The 13,555-nt window shown below is 35.7% G+C and overlaps 1 long non-coding RNA gene across 1 annotated transcript in view; it reads right to left on the bottom strand.

Moving 5' to 3' along the window:
* LOC107720423 (uncharacterized) overlaps window positions 1–13,555 on the bottom strand; it is a 61,428-nt gene that overhangs the window by 15,862 nt on the left and 32,011 nt on the right. Inside the window, exon 2 of the long non-coding RNA XR_001637612.1 lies at window positions 2,776–2,838. This is a non-coding gene — a long non-coding RNA (uncharacterized LOC107720423). The remainder of the gene's footprint in view (window positions 1–2,775; window positions 2,839–13,555) is intronic.

Genomic DNA, 13,555 nt, shown 5'->3' with positions numbered 1-13,555 from the left:
AGCAGACGCTACTATTCTATTTTAATTCTACTTTATATTTATCTTTTTTCTTTATTTTTTTATTCTTTATTAAAAAAAACAAAACACTAGTTTTCTATTTTTTCTATTCTATCTACTTGTTTTTCTTTGTTTGTGTGTGTGTGTATATGTGTGTGTGTGTGTGTATAATATATATATATATATATATACACACCTTGCTACGTGTACTGCGTTAGGCTAACCGAGACTTGTCATTTGCACTTATATATTGTTGTTCTTTTGTTAGTTTTGACTGCTTTTATTGTCCTCATTTGTAAGTCGCTTTGGATAAAAGTGTCTGCTAAATGACTAAATGTAATGTAAACTGAACAAAAGAAAATTAGAACTGTCGATTTAACCAGATTTAACAGTTCAATAAACAAGAAGTTAATATTATGTTACATTTTAGATACAATATTGTCTGTTTTTGCTCAGTTTGGCAAATTAAAATAGAATTGTTGTGCATCTCCGAGCAATAAACAGCAGTTTTGTTACTGAATGAATTCGCATTTTTTAACAAATCAAGTTAGTCAATGATTCAGTGACTCGTTCATAACGAGTCATTTGCTTTGTTTCTGAATGAATCAGCTGTTTGAATGAATCGGTTGAATGAATGATTCAATGACTCTCTCATTAAGTCTGACAGTTACCTACTGACAGTTTTAGATTCATATTTAGAGTATCATCTCATGTTTTTAAAAACCAATTCATATTTTAATATTTTTTAAACCCATTAATGCACATTTAATCGCCATTAACCTCAGAATTATTTATGTAACTGTAATTACAGTGTAAATGCATTCATGCTGTCTCTGAACAGCCTAAATGCCACTTCAAATGCAGCTTCTGAAAACAATGTTATGGCCACATTGTAGCCTTGAAAGTTTATGTGTAATAAATATTTTGTTGAAATCAAATATTTCTTTCTAAAGCTACTTTTTTTGTGTGTACTTTTTCATCTATTCAGTGCTTTTCTAATTTAAAACAACAATGACTTAATCTTTTAGGGGTTAATTTCTCAGCCCAAACTGATGTGATTCATTTGCTATTAATTCATTAATCAGCATATCATGTAATTTAGGAAAAAAAAAAAAAAAAAGAATCGCTTCACAGCCCTAATAAAAAAATGAAATCTTTTTTGTAGTTTGATTTTGAAAGGTAGATGGGCTCCATTCGGAAGTATGTTGTGTGAAATCCCCAGTAAAACAATGAGAATTGATTTATTTACTAGGAAAGAGTGCTGATATAATACAGGCACACATATCTGCAGTCACAAACCTCAGCTGTCCAGCAGTAAGTACTGTGTTTTCTTCATTTTATAGTGTTCATTTTCACAGTTCAGCTGGATTGTTCATCATGAGCGAGTGAAGATTGAGGCCAGACCAAAACCTGCTTTCACTGTGCCACTTCCACATCGTGAGGACAGAGATCGAGTTTTCGGTGGCAAAAGACACTTCTAAGATTGTAATTGTGACTATTTTTGCATGTTATCAAAGCGGGGTTGAAGTGGTGTTAAGAGCCTTCCAGCGCTAGGCAGGAAGAATGCGTTCCTTCATAAAACAGGAGGAGTTTTGAGAGAAATTAAAGGGTTTCAGAAGGAGGAGAAGTCAATTGACTCCAAGGGGTGAGATTACAGCATGAGCTCTGCTTAAGAAAGACTGCGAGTTTGCCAGCGCTGGAATAGAGATCCATGAGAGAATGAGGGAATCATGCTGGAGATGAGCTGAAATTATGAAACGATATACCGATTTTCAAGTTCTAATGAACTGAAGGTGAGAGATCATAACAACACACATTTATGTATCAATATCACTAAAGTTCAACACGCTTTCAGAAGGAACAAGTGAATGATGTCAATATCATGCAAAAATGTCCTCATTACTTTGACTTCATTTCTTCATGAGCAGCACGTGTCAAATGTGGAATGGGGAATGCCATGGGAATATGACAGTCATAAACATAAGGCCAAAAATGATGTGAAAATCAAAGGGAAAACGGTTTTAAAAAATTGTCAGCTGCAAAGTGTAAAAAAAACAAAAACAATCAAGAACATTGCAATAATTAACTTGGGCTGTATGGAATATATACAGTACTTGTTAAAAGTTTGGAAACATTATGATTTTTAAATGTTTTTTTATTAGGTCTCTTCTGCTCACCAAGGCTGCATTTATTTGATCGAAACACAGTAATATTGTTACAATTTAAAATAGATGTTTTCTATGTGAATCTCTGTTAAACTGTAATTTATTTCTGTGATGCGCAGCTGTATTTTCAGCATCATTACTCCAGTCTTCAGTGTCACATGATCTTCAGAAATCATTCTAATATGCTGATTTGCTGCTCAGTTACCCTTTAAGATGTGTTCACATTTACTGCTGTCTGGCAATTTTTATTTGCATTATTGGCAATAGACAGTGGACAGTGAAATTTGTGATTGACTGGATTTTGCCCACAAACAATGGAAAATATGACCACACTTATTCACAACAAAAAGAAAAAACAAAACGGTAAAAAAACGGTAACTTGTGACTTTTTATCTTACAATATTTTTTTTTATCTCTCACTATTCTGACTTTTTTTCTAAGAATTGCGGGATATAAAGTCAGAATCCTAATATATAAACTCAGAATTATCAAATGAAAACTACAAGAAAAACTCTGAATTGTGAGATACAAATGTTACTTTTTTAATTCCTTGCCAGGCTTCAATACGTTTCCTCTGTTAGCTGCAGGTTAAACATCTTAAAGTTCGGCTCACCCTCCTCCTTTGTCTTTTCCTCTCTCATACTCTCCTGTGCTTTCAGTGCTTCATCGGTTTTAGCTGAAATAAGAAAAAAAGCACATTGCAATCTTAGTAATGAGTTATAAACAGCACATTTAATACATCATTAGGACATCTTCTATGCTTTAATGTCTCTCTGCATATGTACACTTCTCCCAGTTTGCACACCTTAAGCACATACTTATCAAATAATTTTTCAGCGTGCTAATTAAAAGCCTGAGAGAAACCCTTACGCGGTGGAAACAGTTTGTGTACAAGTCTTATGGCAATTCATTTAGTCTGTTGACTCGCTTCTCTCCTGCCCTCCACATAATGAAGACGTTAGCCGAGATGAAGACATATAGTGAGCAGTGAAGGGGGACTATCAATACAGCCTGTAAATTAATTACACCTCTGTTCCCGCACGTAATTTATTCTAAAGCGTTCGTGTCTCCCAGGAGCAATTTGCCTTTATTGCTGTTTCACTCGCTGATGAGAGGAGTCATGCAAAATTGAGTCCCTCATAACATTACCTTCTACGAGTTTCAAGTGAAAGGAGAGGGGAGGGTAATCACAGTCATTAAGAAAAGCAAATTGTACAGTTCAGTCCAAATTCAAGTGGATAATATGATTGTTTGAGTGGACATTAGAAAAAAGGCACGATGTGGTTGGCATGCTAAAACTGAACAACCCTCAGTTTCTGTCTACCAATGCTCCACAAATCTTTTAACCAGCGTATTTATTATTTATGTATAAACAAAACATTTTTTAAATATATACGTGCATGTGTGTGTATTTCTATATACATAATAAATATACATAGTACACACACATATATATTATGTAAAGAAAAACTTTTATTTTGGATGCGTTTGACAGTACTAATATAAGGCTGCACAACTTGGCCAAAAAAATATATTGCAATTATTTTTTTATATATGGCGATTTTAATAGCAATGTGACATTTCTCATATGAAAACTTTTCATATTGCTGCTGATGAAACCAACTTGCAGGGTCTTTAAAATTATTATTATTAGTTTTAAATGTAATTATAAAAACTAAGGCGTAAATATATCACTGTTGTAAACTGCAGTTAAAAAAAATGAATATTTCATAATTATGAAAAATTATTTAATTTTGCACTACAAGTCAGCAACATTTACGTCTCAAATTCTTCATTTCCAAATGTTCAAACCCTCAAGCTTTTATTTATTTTGGCAGAAAACTGATGCAATTCTGTTAACTTCTGTCCACAGATACAGTATGTTGGAAATTGTGTGAATGCATAAATGTGAACCAAGGTGGAATCAAGCACACCACAAATGCATGTTCCCAAAATGCATGTAAAACTCGCAGCGCATACAGAGATGGAGTTTGTGAAAAGCAGCATTTACTGTGATCAATGTGCCTTGTTGCCACTGATTCTACAAGACTCTGTAACTCTACTGGAGGGATGGAAACCAAATTGTACATAAGATATTCCTTCATTTGGTGTTTTGATGATGGTGGTGGAGAATGCTGTCATATTGGCCCAAAAACGTCCATTGGTGTGTAAATGCACTGAATTCTGGTGACTGTGAAGGACATGCACATGATTTTCATCCTCATCAAGCCATTCAGTCACCTCTCGTGCCCTATGGATGGGTGCACTGTTATCTCAAAAGAGACCACTGCCATCAGAACAGCAATGTTTTATTGCAGAAAAAGGTGATCACTCAGAACAATGTTGTATTGATTTGCAGTCTCTTCTAAGGCAGGGACATCCAAATGTTTTAGCCAAACCCCTTTAACATTAAATATTCACTCAAAGTACCCCCTAAGTTAATATATCTGTAATTTAACATTTTCACAGCTCTCTCTTGGTTAATGGTCAAATGGCATGCAGGTAAACGGATTTATTTACAGTATTTATTCTTTTTTTCAGTAAATGTTTTACTTTGCTTGTTTTATTTTTAAAATTATTTATATATAATAGTGCTGTCAAACGATTAATCATGATTAATCGTGATTAATCGCATCCAAAATAAAAGCTTTTGTTTACATAATATATATGTGTGTGTACTGTGTATATTTCTAATGTATATATAAATACACAAACATACATGTATAAAACTTTTCATATTGCTGCTGATGAAACCAACTTGCAGGGTCTTTAAAATTATTATTATTAGTTTTAAATGTAATTATAAAAACTAAGGCGTAAATATATCACTGTTGTAAACTGCAGTTAAAAAAAATGAATATTTCATAATTATGAAAAATTATTTAATTTTGCACTACAAGTCAGCAACATTTACGTCTCAAATTCTTCATTTCCAAATGTTCAAACCCTCAAGCTTTTATTTATTTTGGCAGAAAACTGATGCAATTCTGTTAACTTCTGTCCACAGATACAGTATGTTGGAAATTGTGTGAATGCATAAATGTGAACCAAGGTGGAATCAAGCACACCACAAATGTTTGTTCCCAAAATGCATGTAAAACTCGCAGCGCATACAGAGATGGAGTTTGTGAAAAGCAGCATTTACTGTGAACCGTGAGATGCTGAAACTTTGCGTAAAAACTGCACACGTACAGCTCTTCAATCTGAAACACACACACACAAAAAAACGTATTTCATTAAATTGCAGCCTTTGATTTGATAATAATAATTAATATTTTATTTTGATCAGTTGTGCAGCCCCATTTACTTATTTATTCATTTATTTAGTTAGCAATATTTATTTAACAATATTGTTGGAATCACTTTCAGAACATTTTTTTTCTTTTCTTTTTTTCCACTAATGAATGAAAACAAAACATTGACAGCCAATCAGAATCCACCCCTGAGAGCTTATGCATTTAAAGCTGCAGTGTGTGCTTATAATAAACAGAGCGTTATTGTTTGTTGGTGTGGACGTTAATATGTGACCCTGGAGCACAAAACCAGTCTTAAGTCGCTGGGGTATATTTGTAGCAATAATCAAAATTATCAATTTTTCTTTTATGCCAAAAATCATTAGGATATTAAGTAAAGATCATGTTCCATGAAGATATTTTGTAAATTTCCTACCGTAAATATATCAAAACTTCAGTTTTGATTAGTAATATGCATTGCTAAGAACTTCATTTGCACAACTTTAAAGATGATTTTCTCAATATTTCGATTTTTTTGCACCCTCAGATTCCTGATTAGTTGTATCTCGACCAAATATTGTTCTATCCTAACAAACCATACATCAATGGAAAGCTTATTTATTCAGCGTTCAGATGATGTATACATCTCAATTTAAAAAAATTGGTTTTGTGCTCCAGGGTCACATATAGTAATCTTCATAATGATCATTCATGGCGTTAATGGGTTTTAACAGAGCCACTGGATTTTCATTTGTCATCCGTCTGTATAGGAGCTGAAGCTGATGATGCACACATTAGATATAGCATAATCACAGCATTAGATAACGCGTCACTATCCGCAGCAGAAAGCTAAAGACTTTCACTTCATCTGCACTTAATCCCAGTTTGGTTGGCAGGATGGATAGTGGAGCCTCCGCTGAAATTCAATTGTGATTATGTGTGTAATTGCAGCTCTGGGCCCCTAGAGTCATGTAGGCATGCAGGACTATGTTTCATTGAAATGATCACACAGAAACAAATCCATCCACCTCCGTCATCCAGTGGGCTGATTAGCAGCGATGGCTCGTTAGAATCCGATGCAATAAGGCAAACATCAGCGAGAAATGGCCGGGGCCCATTATCAGTGATTGATGGAGTGCTGGTGCGTTGAACACGGGGGCTCAGAGGGGCCCGCCATTTAGATTGAATCAAGCGCTTCAGCTTTATCGGGTTTATCCGCAACCGTAGAGCCACACGCAGAAGCGGAAACTTTCTGTCCCTCTTTACACAGCAGCAATTCATTGATATAACACCGCCGACTGAAGGAGGTTACCGGCTCCTGAAATAACATTAAGCGGACATGTGAGATAGGATATTGAATTCAAGCGTGCGGGAGTGTCGAGCTGAAGCCGCGCTAAAGCAGGACCGATGAGCTGCTTTGTTTGGGCGAAGTTTACAGTGCGTTTGAGAACGTCAATGCATGAAAAAGCGTTGTGAAACTGAAAGGATTGTGGAGTAAGCGATACAAACACCTGAATCACAGTGCTGTGATGGAAGGAAAGTAAAAAGAAAAGTGTGAAATTATCAAATATTTATCCAGAAACACTGATCACCTTTTAGCCTCATCAATTAACACATAATAGAATTAACTTAACTCTAAACTCTTTTATCTCAGGATGAACGGCTGAGGGAACACACTTTGTAACCGTTCTACAGAACGGGTTTAAATTTAGAGTAAGTCATATTTAAAAATGTTTGTCTTTTCATGCCATGCTTCTAGTAAAAGAACATTCAATTTGCATACAATATTTTCATATTGTTATGGAATACACCTCATGCACATTTGTTTTCACTATATTACAAAGGATTATATTTATTAGTGCTGTCAAACGATTAATCACATTTTTGTTTGCATAATATATGTGTGTGTACTGTGTATATTCATTATGTATATATTATAAATACATATATTTAATATATAAACATAACATTTTTTTCTGAAATATATACATGTGTGTGTGTGTATTTATATATACATAATAAATGTACACAGTACAAACACACATATAGTATGTAAACAAAAACTTTTATTTTGGATGCGATTAATCGCGATTAATCGTTTGACAGCACTAATATTTATCTATTATCTATTTTATTTATCTGTTATTTTCAACCTCCCTGTAAAAATGTTTTAACAGATTTTTCTAAAAGATTTTCAACTGTCAACAATCTCAATAAAAAGCCATTATATTAAAAAAAATCAATTGTTCCCATCATTATTGTATTTTGAAGGACAAACACTACTGTTGAATTTTAACTTTACACTTAAACAGAAATCACCATCATTTTAAAACAAGCGAGTGAAATAAACAGTACTATTCGACAACCTGAGAACATCTTTTTTCAGTATGTTTACAGTACAGTCTTTCCCGATCCTTTAATTATGTTTATTGATTTAAATTTAGTCACTACTCAAATCACAACTGAAACTGTTTGATATAGCGATGTTTTTAAGGTAATTTTGAGCATTACTTTAAAAAAAAAAATTCTAGCCACTATATGTCTGGAAACATTATATTTTAGATTAAAACCCCAAAACGTTCATTTAATTGCATAAAATATTGACAGCTCTAAAGTTACAAACAGGATTTTCAGACTCTGGGACACATTTACTGTACTTCAAAATGATGGCATCTAATCATAAACGCTCTGGAAATCTCACTTTCTGGTCAAAAATTAATGGACACAGCTAAAATCAGGCTCTGCCAATAAGCTAAAATATTCTGTGTTTCGGTAGTGACATGAAAGTGTCATTAATAAAGTCATTATTATTTAATTATTTTCTTATTATTTATTATTAAAAATTAAACACTGAGTATCTACATCTTTTTAATTATTATTACCATCTATTATTATCTAAATCTATTTAATTATTTTTATTATTATTAAAATATTTTTAAATTATAGTTTTGACAAAAGTGTTCCATTTTGCAAATGATCTGAAGTGTTGTGCTACTTTGGTGTAGGGTTGTGTTAATTGTGTGTAGTGTTTTGACAAACCGGGCCCTGTTTTCAAAATTGTGCTTAAGCAATCGTAAAAAACTGTAATAGAAAGTACTCCACCAATTTTATTTAGCTTTTTTATTATTTCAATTAATGATGATTTGGGTTTAAGTGGATCATAACATCTTTATGAAATACCCAATACATGAATATTTAATAGATTTTTTTTAAATAATTATTTTTACTGTGGTACCACAGATTCAGTAGAATGGTCCACATACTCATCCTGAAAACACACAGCACAGGAACGATACAGCATCACACACAATGATACAGCATGTGTGAGAGGGATTTCACATCAATAAAAGACAAGAATACTCCAAGGACGCACAAGACTCGCATTGTCTCCCTCCTTAAAACAAACCCTTAAACCGAATGATCCCAAACCCGTGCAGAATCCTCATCTGCAGCCTCAGGCCTCTCCACAAAACCACACAACAGCCGTAATAATCCTCTGTGATTAATTACTCCGGCCGTAATCTCTTACAGCGCTGCTGTGGAGGAAAGAAGGGCACAGAGGAGCAGGAAAAGCACCCGTAGCTGCAGGTTCAGCCGGCATACCTGTGCCTCTCTCCTGAGAAATCTGCCCCATTCAATCCAATCAACATTAATCATGATCGCACAGTATCCGCTGTAGTGTTTCAACTAAACACAGCTATAATTTAAACCACGTAATAAATACTGTTCATAAACGAGTGAAAGGGCATTAGAATTGTGTGTACAGCATCACAGGTTCTCTGTTCATGTGTGTGTGTGTGTGTGTGTGTGTGTTTATGAGGGAGATACTGAGAGGCTGACAGATAAATGCACTATTTAACTACTAAAAGTTGTAGCATTTTTCAGTAATGTGACAGTAGCTCAGCTGTTTTCAGAAGACTAGCTTTTTCATTGACAAGCAACTCTTCCAAAGCGTAGCAGTGCAGTTTGACAAAACACTACATTACTATGTTTTGTTACCCCGAATTGCACGCGCACACACACACACACACACACATATATATATACATACATAATTATTTAATTGAATTATATGTTATAATTATACAATTCTATAATTATACTATACAATCATGTTATCAAATAATTCAGAAAGTGCACACAATGTTCTTTAACAAGCATATTTCACAGTTTTCAGTGAAACGGATGGATGTTAGACAGCCTTGGGAGAGATCTTGTTTATCTAGTGCACTCATGCACCTCACCATCACTATGCTTTAATCACTGTGTGTGTGTGTGAGAGAGAGACAATGAGGCATAAAGTAAGAGAAAGAAAGACTGAAAGAGAAAGGCTAAAAACAAAACAACTACTGTAGTCTTAAAATACGAACTGGTGTGGAGTCAAATAATCAGGTGGGCGTGTATGAACACCCACACTTACACAAACTCAACACGCTCACAGAATATGAATATCTGTAAATGAGCGTGTGTGTCCTGAGCGTCCACGTCAATCAAAAGCAATCTGAATGTCAAAGCTCGGGAAAATGTGATAAATCAGCCGCTTGCCAAACGACAAACATGATATTTGCTGTAGCACCCCACAATTGGAAAAATGTCCCTTTGAATCAGGAATTCACTTTGCACTCACATTCCCTCTCTTTCACACACACACACACACACACACACACACACACACACAGAGCTGTAGCTTTAGTCCTGTAAAATATACAGACACAAGTGTGAGTGTTTATAAAATAAAGCATTCAATGACAACTAACCAGTGTGAGCATGACGATTAAAACTACTCCATTCACATCATCATTTGCATGAAGGAAATTAGACTTTGGCAGAATATAATTTGTGCAATGACAAATATAAAGAATGGCCAGGCTATTTACTCGTTATTTGCAATCGCAAATAGAAACCACAGCCTATTTCACTGTGGCTCACATTGAGGCTGAACAACAAAGAACAAAACAAAACAGAAAATCACTTTGCTTAAATGGTAAAACTTATATTCGAGTAAAACTTAAATGATATTCATGAAGTATTAACGACTAAACAATTAGAAAGGGAGCTATCAATTATTGATCAATTATTCATAAAAAAGCCTGGATTTCTATTTTGGATGTGAGAGATCAATGCCTCTATAATCAGACGTCTGCAGTTGGACCGGGCCCTGCTTCTTCCCTGACAAAAATATGCACGATGAAGATATGAGAACCACCATCACCAAGAGTAATTAATTAATTACATGTGTATAGCGTGGTGTTGTTTTGAATCGGGCCCCAGAGAGGGGGAAGAGAGCGCGCAAACATCACAATCAAACCCTGAGCGCTGATCAAATATTCCATTTCCGCATATTCCACCAGACGCTTCTCCACACTACTGTGGGCTCATTTCTGCACTTCGCCTGAAGTTCCGACAGCATCTTTCTGAGAATAATTCGAGATGATTTCTTTAATTTACAGAGTAAATACTGGAGATTTGGTTGCAGAAACAAAACAGTCTGAGAGTTTTCATCATGTCCACATGAGACTCTGCCTGATGAAGCTTGTTTTATTCATGAGCGTTTGGAGAGAAATCTGCGTAGGCCCGCCTGTCTCTTTTGAAGGTATCTGCCATGAGTCGATCTGAGGACGGATTGCTTAAAGGCTCTAATAGCGGAAGGAGTACAGTGGTTTAAGAGGAGCTCGTCTAAATGTAGTTTGAGTGACGAATGGAGCTCAAGAGTAGTTCAGGCAGACCACGGCGTGACAGCCAGCATCAGCTGATCGTAACTCCTCCCACTACAATTAAATAAAATCTACAAGTTCATCCGTACTCACACTTGCCTCAGTCTGTCGCACAAACATGCGCTTACCCTCCTCCATCCCCAGCTCCTCCTTATATAGGCACATGATCACTTAGTGTCAGCTAATTGTTGCTTAATCTTGTCCAGTCTCATTTACAGACTCGTATCACTTCTGCATGGAATTTTATATCTGTTGCATTAAAAACAATTCTGGTAATTGCATTATGCTTTGGGAGTTTCAAACCTCAGTGAGGTTTGCTTGCGGACAGCTCAGACCTTACTCATGATCATATCCTCAACAAATTCACACCTCAGCAGTCAAAATGACAATGTCATATGTTTAACAGAAATGAGGTGACAGAAAAAGTGAATGGACGAAACAAAAAAGCAAAGTCTGCATTTTCTCTTACTGCAGGAACGTTGGATGGGTAGTCACAAAATATACCAAAGGACCAAATTTAATCTGAAATGTAAAGTAAGTTCTCAACTACAAGAGGTCGTCAATGACAGGATTAGATTTTAGGATGTAAATTCATTGTTACTGCGGACATTATCTGTCATGTTCATGGTCAGTTCATGGAAGCAACGTAAGCAATATACAGAAATCGTTAAGCTTTTGGACAAAAGTTCATAATCCATAATAACGCTTCCTCCAGTGAAGAAGCCCATCTCCTGTTGTCTCTCACATCAAAATCCAGCCACATATTTGTTTAGAGCTGTTTTGGCTTGTAAACGGAGCTTGATCTGTGCAGATTTCTCTCCTGATTCAGACCAGATGATTTTTCACTGGAGGAAGTGTTATTATGGATTTGTATTCTAGCCGGAAACAATTGTTTGGAGTTAAAAATGCCTTATTGATGGACTGGAGTGGTGTGGATTATTGTGATGTTTTTATCAGCTGTTTGGACTCTCATTCTGACGGCACCCATTCACTGCAGAGCATCCATTGCTGAGACACTGATGCAATGCTACATTTCTCCAAACCTGATGAAGAAACAAACTCATCTACATCCTAGATGGCCTGCGGGTGAGACATTTTCAGCAAGATTTCCATTTTTTGAGTGAACTAGTCCTTTAAATTGATGGCTGTATAAATGGAAGTCTCGTCTTATTGTTAAGAGATGCAACATTTAAGATGCAATTGTTGTGTAATAAATGAATGTGAGCTCAGTTTTAACCTTCAAAGGCCTTGATATGCTTCAAGCAAAAATGAAGAACGAACATGTGTGACACCATTTTGAACAAAAATCTTACCAAAACGAAGGTGTTTTGGAGTTTGTACCAAAAAAAATAAATAAAAAATGTGCCTGTGTTTGTTTTGCTATTGAGAGGATAGAGCACAGCACATATTTACCCTACATATCATATCATGATGAAAAAATTATACACCAATATATCGTTTCATGAAATTCCAAAGGCTTTCGTGTCAGTCTATTGATGCCTAAAGTTTTCCATTGAAAGCAATTGGCTTACTGGTCACGCAGTAATAAAAAGGACAAGATGCACTTTTGTCTGTATAGTGACATGAAGAGCTTTTGGACAAATGGCAGTATCTCGGTTGGAGTTTTAAGGTGCGTTAACATTAGCGAACTTTCACAGGCAAAAAGGTCCATTGTTTATTGTCAATAGTGCAATGATGTATGAAGCACTGCTCGCACGGTCACTTTCAAACCGAGCAGCTTTCTGTTTTCTTTTCCATTTTTTTCTCAAACACTGCAGTGTTTATTATAAATTGTTTGTCCGTGCACCTTCATAATTTATAACATCAAAGGGATAGTTCACCCAAAAATGGAAATTACCCCATGATTTACTCACTCTCAAGCCATCCTAGGTGTGTATGACTTCAGCGCTACGTCTGTTTTGTTACAGAATTGGTGTCAAAGTCTATCAGCCAATTCAAAGCTCACTCAGAGTTCATTTTTCTGTTGTCGCTCTGCCTTTGGAGGAGTCATTAGACGTGGGGAACATCGCCTGGGGTTCAATCGCCTATTCTCTTTCATTATAGCCGAGATGAGAAAGGTGAGGGAGATTACTAGGACTTTGGAATGATCACAAAGCCCCGCACAGGCTGTCAGAGTCCCCCTCCGTGTAATTCATCTCTTCCCCACCACACCCTTCACGAGGTGCTCTCATCTGAGCAGCGGCAGGGGTTTGGAAATGGACATTATTCATGAACATCTGCAGCAGGGCGAATATTCTCCACCTTCAGTGGGGGAACCTGTCCTTTTGGCTTTAAAATTAAAACGGTGCTGCTGGAATTAAAGGGATAGTTCACCCAAAAATGAAAATTCTGTCATTAATTACTCACCCTCATGTCATTTCAAACCCAGAAGACCTTCGTTCATCTTCAGAGCACAAATTAAGATATTTTTGATGAAATCCGAGAG

The sequence above is a fragment of the Sinocyclocheilus rhinocerous genome, unplaced genomic scaffold (genome assembly GCF_001515625.1).
Source record: "Sinocyclocheilus rhinocerous isolate Xijiao unplaced genomic scaffold, SAMN03320098_v1.1 scaffold601, whole genome shotgun sequence".
Classification (NCBI taxonomy): domain Eukaryota; kingdom Metazoa; phylum Chordata; class Actinopteri; order Cypriniformes; family Cyprinidae; genus Sinocyclocheilus; species Sinocyclocheilus rhinocerous.
This window is presented reverse-complemented; position numbering and strand designations above follow the sequence as displayed.